Raw genomic sequence first — 12,021 nt, forward strand, 5'->3', positions numbered from 1 at the left:
ACATTACATCATTAGTTTTAGATGAAGTGTTCCATGATTCATTGTTTGTGCATAACACCCAGCGCTCCATGCAGAACGTGCCCTCCTCAATACCCACCACCGGGCTAACCCATCCTCCCACCCGATCCATTTTGTTAAAGGCTTTCTTAAGCCATAGTGGCTTAAAATTCTTAAGACCTATTCTTTTGTTTTAATTAAAAAACTTTTTTTAATCATCGGAAATGTAATCCCCCCCCCTTTTTTCTGAGGTAAAAGTGACATTTAATATATTAGTTTCAGATGTGTAAGGTAATGATTCACTGTTTGTATATACTGGGAAATGGTCACCCTAACAGTCTAGTTAACATGTTACCAGACATAGCTACCTTTTTTTTCTTGTGAGAACTTTAAATTCTACTCTCTTAACAAGTTTCAAATACACAATACAGTATTATCAACTCTAGTCCTGTGCTGTACGTTACATCCCCATGACCTATTTATTTTATAACTGGAAGTTTGTACCTTTTGACCCTGTTGACCCATTTCACAACCCCACCCCATCCCCCAAAACAAACTTAATTTTTTCAGGTATGTCAGTCCAACAGTGTAAGCTGTTCCCTAGTTTGCTGCTGAGGATTCGGATGGCTTAGGTCCACAAGTGAGACTGGGGACTATACATTTCCTTTATTATATTTTGGTTGCTTTGGCTTTTCGTAACAAAGTGGCATCTGTATTTATAAAAGTCCTCTTCTCCATATTTTGGAACTGTTAACAGTGTCAGGACAGGTATACTCTGAAAGTTTAGAAAGTTCTCTAGGACCCAACACTGTAGTAGGAATCCTGCTAAGGTCACACTGGAATGAACAGTAAGTAGTGTTTGTTACGGTACACCCTGGAAAGCATCAAGTGCCCGAGTCTGACTGCACCCCAGTCATGCAAGGCTCTTGGTGCTTAGCTGCTTTTCATCTGTGCTTTGCCTGGTCACTGTTTCACCTGCAGCTGCAGAACTGAGGCATTGACTCTAACAAGGGAAGCGGAGGAGGGTGGCACCTGCATTTCAGGAAAAGCTGTCCTCCTCTCTGGCTTTCTTAATGGCTGGAGAACTGGCATTTCAAGAGGGGAGCCCCTCGTATCAGCGTGCGCCCTTACTTATCCAGCCATGAAGACCTCAAACGCCATCCCTAGAACACAGCGCCACTCTGCCTCAGGTAGTGACTGGAATTGTCTGACCTGTACATCATGATACAATTTTCCATGCTACCCACCAAGAATCTCATCCAAACATTTAAAACAATTCTGGTCATGTCCGTCTGCAGAACTTTAACTGACGTTTAAAAACAATAAAAGCTTTATGATAAGCCTTCTCTAACACACCCTAGCATCAACTGGTGAATTTATAGCTGGTCAGCAAGAATTTACCCTATTGTGAACCCTACATGGGAATTCAGTGACATTAACTGAAGGGTTTCCACTGTAAACTTGTTTGCAAAGGATAAGATCAAAAAGCAACCCAAATGTCCATATAGAAGACTGGTTAAACTTATGGTACATTTAGATAATGAAATAGCACAGTTGTAATGGAGAACTAGGACATGTTCTGTTGTAAATGAGAAAACCACAGTAAAGAGCACTGTAGACAGAATGCTCTGCCGTGTGATGATGAAAATATAAGAGCACATTTTCCATTTTGCTTATAAGTTCATAACAAAATTACTGCATAATACACATACAAGTACTAACACTGTTTACCTTTTCAGAAAATAGGAACCAGAGAGATACAAGGTGTTCTAATATATTTTCTATACTTTTTAATCATGGGGTAAACATACCACCTTTTCAAAATTAGAAAGTATTTTTTAAAGGTGGTTAAATTGGGGATGCCTGGGTGGCTCAGTCGGTTAAGCGTCTGCCTTCGGCTCAGGTCATGATCCCAGGGTCCTGGGATGGAGCCCTGCGTCGGGCTCCCTGCTCAGCGGGGAGTCTACTTCTCCCTCTGCCTACCTCTTCCCCTTGCTTTTGTTCACGCTCACTCATGCACGCGCGCTCGCTCTCTCTCACAAATAAAATCTTTAAAAAAAAATAAAGGTGGTTAAACTAAATTCTGAGCACTTAAATTGTTAACACTTAGCTACAAAAAAACAATCCATGTTTCTTCCTTGGGAAATAGAGACAAAAATCTAAATAATACAGGTTTTGTCATATGTGACAACTCAAAATACATTTACATTTAAGGAGGAAAGAAAACACTGACATACTATCCTTCTAAGAGTACATGTCTTCAAAATTTAACATAAGAGCAAATAAGCAAACAGACTGCCCTCTACCTAGAGCTGGAAAATCAACTTGTGACCTCAATCTTCTGCTCCATATACTGTGCTCCCTAAGGACAAAATTGTGCCACATGGTAGCTGATGACCTAGTTTGATTATCTTCCCCGCCCCCCCCCCCCGGCCAAACTGAAGATCAGAAATGATGCAAAAATCTCAATGATGCTTAAAGCCAAAATGCTCATAAAAAGGGTACTTCATAGTACTAAAAAACAGTTTCCCTTAAGTCCTACAGGAACCATGATTTGTAGGAAATTAAAATATGAACCAAATTTGCCCATGTCCCCTTTTTTAACATGTTACCATTCTGGCAATGCAGCTGTATTTAAAAATATAATTTATTATACCCATTAACAGGACATGTGATTTCAAAGAATCAACTTAGTCAGAAACCCTTAAAATTGCATATTACCTTCTACATAGATTTGGATATCTGTCAACAAGATAATTACCAATATCATGTCTGATCCAATCGTCCTGGGACTTACTCTAATGAAATTGAAACCTCCATCAGGAAAACAAAAGTCATGAATCAAAGACATGTGCTTACTTGAAAACAATTGGATAACACTGTTTGCTATCTTTGTTCCTTCTACTCCAAAACCTCAATTTAATAAAATTTCAAACTAGTCTAATGAACTTATTTATCATCATTTTGAAGAAAGTAGTTGGGTAAAGAGGAACAGGCCCCCTTTTCAGGTTCTAGTCACTCAGGCATATAGATCCCCAAGTCAAGACAAAAAGGTTTTTGAGAAAAACTTAACCACTAAGACATGGACCAACCTATTACCTGCTGAAGACACATCTATCTTAAGGCCAAACAAGCCTTTCCAAATGGTAAAGTCAAGTAAGAGACAAGACCTGCAGGAATAGTTTGCCTTGGCTTCCATGAAATGCAAAACTATACACTGCATTTAATAACTAACGTTGCCTAGTTTTTTTGTATACTATTGACCTTGTCATTTGCTCAGTAAGTATTTTTCGAAATCTCCCACGATAACTTTGCTGGGTGGTGGTAGGACCTGTCCTGGTGTCCTGTGGGAGAGACGGGAGGCATGTAGAGGAAGGTGGTGGTGGACAGGCATGCATGAAGACCGCCGGCATCTTGGCTGAATCGTGGTTCCCTACTATTCATCTCTTCCTGTTCAGTTCTCACAGAATCCACCTATCTGCACTGAAAACTAATATGTGTGAGGTAATAAAATGTAGGTAATGAACTAATGGGCTGGTGAGGGCCCTCTCCATCTCTGCCAGCGCTCTGGACAGACAATCGATTCTCTTCTTTCTTCCTTGACCTGACCCAGCACTCCTAAAACCCTTAAAAGGGACACCTATCTCTACATAAGTTCTTTCAGTTCATTTCCTAGGCATTGGATGATGGGCGCTTACCCTGAGATATCCCACGGAAGCAAAGCATTAAATGGAAACTACTGGGAAATACATGTTCTAATAAGAGGGAGGATCCAGTTATAACCAATCACCCAAATGACTACTGTTCATTCAGTAAATGTCAATTGGATGTGCTTCTAACAAACTGGTCCCTGCTCTTAAGGAACTTGCATGCATCAGTGAGAGAGAAGCCATCAGCAATGGCAATATGATTTGATCATTAGCTGACAGAATTGCGTGGAGAGTGTGGTGAGAGTCCAGGTGGAGAAACACCTAGATCTGGGGCAGTCAGCAAAGGGTTCAGGAGGCCGAGTTTGCACGGGCATTTGCACATCTGGCAGACAGATAAGGAGTAAAGGCCAGCAGAGGCGCCGGGGTATGGACGCCCTGGGTACTCCCAAAGTTAAAGCACAATGAGGTGGCTGAAGCACAGGCAGGGTGACACAAGGTTTTACCATGGAGGTGGCAGAGGGCGACACTGAGCAGGGGTCTGGGGGCACCGTGAAAGAGAGGAGAGGTGCACGGGCAGGTCAGGAGGGAGACCCAGAGAAGCCATGGGTCTGTGGCAGTGAGAACAAGCAGGAAACAGTGTTTATGAGGCAGAACAGGGGTCCTGACCAGTTCGATCAAGGGGAGCCTGGGAGGAGTCATGAGTTTCCAGCTAGGAAATAACACAAGAGGAGTAGATGAGCATGTGGGGATGAGAGCGAGGGCGGAGAGAGGGAAAGAGTCTGGCGTGGGACACAGTGAGGAAGGCGTTACGACACTGACACTCTGCTCTTTAGGCTCCAAAAAGGATCCATTCTAGACTCACCTGCTCCCTAATACTCTCCCAAATTTAATCATCCACCGTGTCATTTTCCTGAGGAGCAATCAGCTCTTTATCTGCTACTGTCCTGAATACTGCCCCTAATGCAAATGTATGAACACATACTTCCTACTTGTATCAACGGACGAGTAAATCCCTGGTAATCTGTATCATCTCACCAAGATGTTTTTTTAAGTTGTCATTCATGTCATCACTTTATTACCTTCAATTTATTTAAACCTTTGTAGTGTTCCTTTCATTATTTGTTTACTCTGAAAGAATTAATAGTAATCACAATTTAGAAGCCACATACAATTTTTCCTATTCTAGGTAGGTATGGCATTTATTTACATGGAACAATTCAAGCTCACGAAAATGATATTAAGACTTTTAAAATTACCCAAGTTAATTCTCTTTGGGGTGGAGGGTAAGACTTTAAGACACCTAAGCATTTAAAATTTTACAATACTATATTTTGTCATTACTATATATAGTCAGAATTTGTTGCAACAGTTTGTATTACATGTAGAAGGGTTTTTCTTTTTAAAATTTTAAAAGCAGATTACAGAACAGAAGGTATATTCATATTAAAAACTCCCATCTCAGAATAATTATGCTTACACAATTTTTCCTCAAAAAAAAAAAAAATTCCAAACTTGACCTATAACCATTTTCCATGTAGCTGGCAGGAAATACGCAGATCTCTCATGTTCTTAAAATGGACTACTAACTACAAAGGAAACAAATTCATTATATCCAGGAATACTTTTAAGAAGATATTACCTCCCTCGATTTACTGGTTCTCTAAAAAATCTAGAAGTTCACCTTAATGTTAAGTTTATGAATTTCAGGACTAAAAGAGCATAAAAATGGAACAGAGCAAAAAATCTGCAAGTACTACAATTTTAGGCCTATAACACTAATAGTTCTGAAGATATTGAATGTAAATATTTTAACTGTAATCATCTAACATCAAAATTTCATCAGAAACAGTGGAATTTCATCAAAATTTCATCCAAAAATAGAGGAAAAATCTGAATTTTTATTTCAACCTAAACAGGAAACAAGTATCTCTTGTTATACTTACTATAGATGAGCAAACTGGATAGGACTTTTCACAGAGCACAAGGAAAGGAATAAAATATACATCATCCACCAAGTTCCCACCACTGTGAATGAGATGCTGTTTCTCAAGACAGCAGTCATTGGTACTGGCTTTTCCCCCTTTATTATTAAACAAATTACCGAAAATATTAAGTTCTAGCCTTCATGTGGACTTCTGTTTTTTGTTTTTGTCTTAATGATCATTTTGACTTACCCAAATGAATAGGCAGCTAAAAACCTGCCTGACATCCCAGAGCCCGCTTACACCAAGCAGTTCTTTTGATTTCAGTAATTTTGACATACACCCACAAGGCGTCCTTTTTCATTTTTAATTTAACACACAGAAGAATGCAGCACCGAGAACAACTTGGAACTTTGTCACCACTAGGAATGGATTCCAAAACAAGACCAAAAAGTCTACGAAGCCCTTCCCTTTGCAGTTCCTACCTCAAGCGCATTTGCCAGTTTGGAATTTTTTAACGCTATCTCCTCTCTGACTTTTACATCTCGAGCTAGCCAGCTCACATGAGGTCACCATTGTGCCGTGAGGCCATCCCCTGTGGGTCAGGGCTCACTCACAGCCGCAGATAGTGTCCTAATCCCTGCATCTGGGTTGCTGCAATCCTATGTTGAAAAGACAGGAGACCCAGGGAAACAGCATGACCAAACCCAGGCACATGCAGGCATAAGACCTAAATGGGGGGGGGAAATGTACCCAACTGTGACAAAGTGGGTCAAAAACGTGTATTACAGGGTGCCTGGGTGGCTCAGTCGTTAAGCGTCTGCCTTCGGCTCAGGTCATGATCCAGGGTCCTGGGATCGAGTCCCACATCGGGCTCCCTGCTCCGCGGGGAGCCTGCTTCTCCCTCTCCCACTCCCCCTGCTTGTTCCTGCTCTCACTCTCTCTCTCTCTGTCAAATAAATAAGTAAAATCTTAAAAAAAAAAAAATGTGTATTACAGACCACAGACTATCTTACAGTTGAAATGAAAAACAGCCAATGAAAACAACCAACCTTAGAAATTTTTATGACACAAACAATAAAAAAGAGAAGGTAATTCGATCAAAATACTAACCAGTTAAAGAAAAAAAATTGAAGAGACAGGTGCCTCAAACTCGGGTCACCAGAGAACAAAGGGAAAAAGGCAAGTCTCTCACCCAAAAGAAAGCTCTATTGGTCTTAATTTTCCCAAGAGCTAGATAATTGCTATTTATAAAAAGGACTCTCACATGCTAAAATAACTCAACATATCACCTAAGATGAACATAGAAAAATGATGCTCAATGTTGGAAACATTTAAAGCCACATCTGACATCTTTTTACCTAATAAATAATGTGCATATACTGTTAATGAACCACTTTTAGCTCTAAAGTATTATAATCTATACTGTTTTATTTATAGGGTGATTCTCTATTAACCAGAACTCTCTCAGAACATTTCAATTGTTCTAATTATGTATTTACTAAATTTTCTGCCATATTCCTCTAGTTGCTCCTGGTGAAAGACACCGCAATTTTCCTATCCTGAATCCAACTCCAAACTGTAATGTATGATGTACTTTCCATGTTTGGGAGAAAATAGATTCCTACATTAAAACACAACTTAGTGTAGTAAAACTTCAGCTATGTGAAACATGTGAGTTACATCTAACTTCTAAAAAACTTAACAAGGGTGCCTGGGTGGCTCAGTCGTTAAGCGTCTGCCTTCGGCTCATCATGATCCCAGGGTCCTGGGATCAAGTCCCATATTGGGCTCCCTGCTCCGTGGGAAGCCTGCTTCTCCCTCTCCCACTCCCCCTGTTTGCGTTCCCTCTCTCGCTGTGTCTTTCTCTGTCAAATAAATAAATAAAATCTTTTAAAAAAAATTAAAAAAAATAAAAAAAATAAAAAACTTAACAAAACATGGGACACCTGGGTGAAGCATCTGCCTTCGGCTTGGGTCCTAATCCCAGGGTCCTAGGATCAAGTCCCGCATCGGGCTCCTTGCTCAGTGGGGAGCCCGCTTCTCCCTCTCCCTCTGCTGCTCCCCCTGCTTGTGTTCTCTCTGACAAATAAATAAAATCCTTTAAAAAAAAAAACTTATCAAAACATTACCTATTATGAATGAAAATTGATTTAACACAACACTGCCTTCTTAAGTAGACTGCTCTAACTACAAAATGGCCCTTTTTAGTGTCAGAGCAAAGCTGTAGCTCAAAGACCGCCACAGCGACCGGAGCTTAGTATCGATCTACGACAAATGTTTTTAGCCTAACCCCATGCACAACATCAGTTCTCAGTAAGTGCTTATCAGTGTGGCAAAAGGCCAGCAAGATCTTCAAGCCTGCTTTCAAGGAAGCCAAAGGAAGAATGTGGATTCACAGTACAGGAACAAGGGAGTGGTGGAAGGCTATGTCTCTCATCTGTTATTCTTGAATTTGGTCCCTTTGATGTCTTTTGTAATCTACAAATGATTGAATCTTTTAACTTTTTTTTTTTTTTAAAGATTTTATTTATTTATTTCACAGAGAGATAGGGACAGCAGGAACACAAGCAGGGGGAGTGGGAGAGGGAGAAGCAGGCTTCCCGCTGAGCAGGGCTCCATCCCAGGACCCTGGGATCATGACCTGAGCCAAAGGCAGATGCTTAACGACTGAGCCACCCAGGCGCCCCGAATCTTTTAACTTTTTACACACAAGTTCTAATACATCTGTTTTTTTTTTTATGGAAGCCTTCTAAAATGGCTTCATTGACTTCTGAATTTCGTAGTGTGAGAAACAAAAGAGAAATTCAAGTTTATTTAGCATCACCTTGGCAATACTTACCACAAATGTACGAATAAAAATATTAACCTTTAACACATTTTAAATATATAAAAGCCGTATGTCGAGTTGAGACATTCTTTCTCAATGTATTATCACTGAAAATTACTTCATTTAACATCAAAATAAAATATTGATCTATATGTCCAAAGTGACTTCAAAGTGTTTAATTGAAATAATTACAAGATAGGTAATCATTACCAAAACCCATCCACGTTATGAAAGAGAAAAAAATAAATAAATAAAGTCTGTTGCAAGGTCAGGCTTGTTAAATGATATACTCCCCTTACTTTTAAGCAGCTGATATCAGCTTTTGAGAACTAAGGGTTTGACCCTCTCTGGTCAGATACTATCCGAAGGCTCTAACCTCTCTTGCACCTGCATGCTCTTGAGAATGGAGAAGTCACTCACTTCCACAGCCTCGCGCGCAGGTAGCCAGCCATGTGACTGCAAGTTAGCCAATGAGACGTAAGCTTTGTGATTTGGCACCACCCACCCACCCCTTTCTCTTCTTTCTTTTTTTTTTTCTTTCCTGCCTGGAGCAGCAATCGAGAGACCGCCAGGCAACAGGAGGAGGGAGCCAAGAAAAGAGAGATGTTGATCCTGACTTTGCTGAGCCACTGAACAACACTGTAGGTGAAACAAACAAGTTAGGTGAAACAAGTAAGTTACTTCTTAGTTAAGCTGTCTCAAACTGCAGCTAAAAGCAATTCTTTACAGCCTCAAAAATGAATACCAAACATAATTTGAGGAGTTTCGTTCTAATTAAACAAATTTATTCGTATTCTGCCCCGTTCTTACTGAACAGTCTAAAGGACTCTCTTTAGTGTGGCTTTAAGTAAATATCTTGTTCCATTAATAATACTTCCGCCCCTCCTCTGGAGCCAAGGTGGCTCCGTCGGTGAGCACTCAGGTCATGATCTCAAGACCTCAGGGTCTTGAGATTGAGCCCGATTCTGCTCTGCGGTCAGTGGGGAGTCTGCTTGACATTCTCTCTCCCTCACCCTCTGCCCCTACCACTGTCTCTCTAAAAATAACAATCCTTCTGCCCCTCCTCAGTATATATGTACTACACCCCTCCCCTTTGCTATAATTGCTTTCATTTATTTCTTTACAGAGGGAGAGAGGGGGAGAGACAGAATCTTAAGCAGGTTTCACATCCAGCATGAAAGATGACTCAGGGATGGATTTCACCACCCTGAAACCTTAGCAGAAATCAAGAGTTGGAAGCTTAACCTACTGAGCCACCCAGGCGCCCCATAATAACTTTTAATCTCACTAGCTCAGCAAAAAGAAATCTAAGTGCAGTGAACTGCCTTCACTTCAATAAAAAAATATATTAACTCTCTGAGGTTCAAAATGGCACTTTTCATAATAAATACAGGTATCTCCAGCTTGAAAGAGAAACTGAATTCTAATAAAACTGGTGGTAAGGAATATTTCAACTAAGAAGATTCTTTTCCTTCCATGACTCATTATAAAATGAGAACCCATACGCAGACGCAAAATTCTGAAACAGAGCTGCCTATTTTGGCAAGAGAGACTATTGCCAGCATTTTGGCAAGCCACTGAAATCACTTCTGGACTTCATTAGCACTTCCCTGACGTGGAGATCTTCATCTGTGCTTGACATCCTGCAACATCACTCAGAACGCTGACAAATTCACTTTTCCTTGTCTTCCCCTATTTACAGAGGCCATGACCTCCTGGATTCGACAACACATTCTGGGAAGGGGTGCCACCCAAGAACAACGTACAGGAGCACACAGTGCCCCCTTATATAGGGGTTCAATAAAGGGGCCCTGGTCCGCCTGGGTCCCTGTGATCATCCTCCTCCTTGCTAGCACCTCTCCGTCTACATTCTATGCTCGGACATATTAAAATTCTTTAGTTTCCTTGAAGGAGCCATCCTCTTCCTAGCTCGAGGCTTTCCCATGCTGTATGCTCGCCTTGAGCACTTTCTGTGTCTTGGCTAACTCCACATATCCTGAGATTCCAGCTTAACCGGCACTTCTTCTGGAAGACCTCGATAAAGTTAGCTTTACCTGCTAGGAGCTGCCTAGTCCATGTCCTACTGTAATCACTTGATGTTCTGTTTAATTATGGGCTGTGTGCAGGCAGGAGCCATGTGTGACTTAGTCCTGGTTATATTTTCAGCATCTAGCATTGAACCTGGCACACAGTCCGTGTCTAACAGGTATTCACTTATGAAATGAATGAATAAATCCTGCAATGTAAAAGACTGGAAAAAGGTGAAAGTGGGCACCCGGCTGGCTCAGTCAGTAGAGAATGCAGCTTCTGATCTCAGGGTCTTGTGTTCAAGCCCCATGCTGGTCGTAGAGCTTACTTTAAACAAAAATTTTTTTTTTAAAGTTTTTATTTATCTCTACACCCAACATGGGAATCGAACTCACAACCCTGAGATCAAAAGTCACATGCACTAGATATGGATTCCAAGAGCCTGGGGTTGTAGCCTTAGTTCTGCTAGTAACCAAGCTAGTAACACACAGAGGTACAAAATAAAGGAATCAGGTGAGATGACTTCTGAGGTCCCCTTAACCTCAAATGCTATGAATTTTTCTGGCTATAGATTAAAAACCCTGGATGTATTACACCTGAAAATTCATCTTATCTAAACTCATTCTCCCCTTATCGCCCAAATTCAGTTAATATTCATGACACCATGTTTTTCCTTTATCCTGTCCTATAACATCAGTCACAGTTGAATCACTGTTCTTCCTCATTTATCCACGACTAATTGGTTTTAAGAACCTAAGACTCCACCCTTTTAAATCTCTATTTGTTTTTACACTGAGCCACTACTCTAGCTCTAGAATCCCACACTGCCACTCTGGCAACCAAGGCCAACAGCACTCACTTTATTAAGAATACAAACACGAGTTACAGTTCATAGCCCATAAGATTACATGCAGGGACTTCAGTATCCATTTCACTGAGAAATGTCTCAGACCTTTAAATTACATAATATGGGATAAGCTCACAAAAGATTCTTACTGGGTAAGTAGAATTATAGTCTTTACATAATTTTTAAATGCTTCCTACACAGGGGAAAAAGAAAAAAAAAAACCAAAAACCTCTTTTTTCATCATTATTATTCACCAGATCTAACAGAATTACAGCAGAAGTCGCAGCCAGGAAAATCTAGAAGCCAAGAGTTCTAAACAGAGGGGCCAGGTTTTAATCCCATTTCTGCCCCTTTGTGCCCTTGAGCACATTAATTCACTTCTCTGGGCCTCTGACTTCCTGGTGTCAAAGAAGGTAAACGAGATCACTTCTAGGTGCACACAGGCTCCAAAAATTTCACTACAGCCAAACAAATGTTGCAAAGTGTTTTTACAGAAATTCCAAAGACAAAAGGTACCTAAAATAGCAACTATTAGTCAAAGTCTGATAATAAAAGTCTTTTGTCTTTTGCTTAAGCTGCCTTGGAAATTTATGTGCTTCACGAAAATACAATAAACGACCTAAAATGTTCACCAGAAGAAGATCGGTTAAATAGATCACGGCTCCCATGACTATTAAAAAGCAGAGGTTGATAAACATGTGTTAACATGAAAATCTAAGATATATTAACTTTAAAAAGCAAGCTACA

At 40.5% G+C, this 12,021-nt stretch overlaps 1 protein-coding gene across 4 annotated transcripts in view; it reads right to left on the reverse strand.

Annotated features, from left to right (window-relative positions):
* MTUS1 (microtubule associated scaffold protein 1) overlaps positions 1 to 12,021 on the reverse strand; it is a 167,632-nt gene that overhangs the window by 39,961 nt on the left and 115,650 nt on the right. The gene's annotated exons all lie outside the window — the stretch shown is intronic.

Source organism: Mirounga angustirostris, unplaced genomic scaffold (genome assembly GCF_029215605.1).
Source record: "Mirounga angustirostris isolate CCGP_5_RB_7025 unplaced genomic scaffold, mMirAng1.0.hap1 SCAF_2, whole genome shotgun sequence".
In the NCBI taxonomy this organism is placed as follows: Eukaryota; Metazoa; Chordata; class Mammalia; order Carnivora; family Phocidae; genus Mirounga; species Mirounga angustirostris.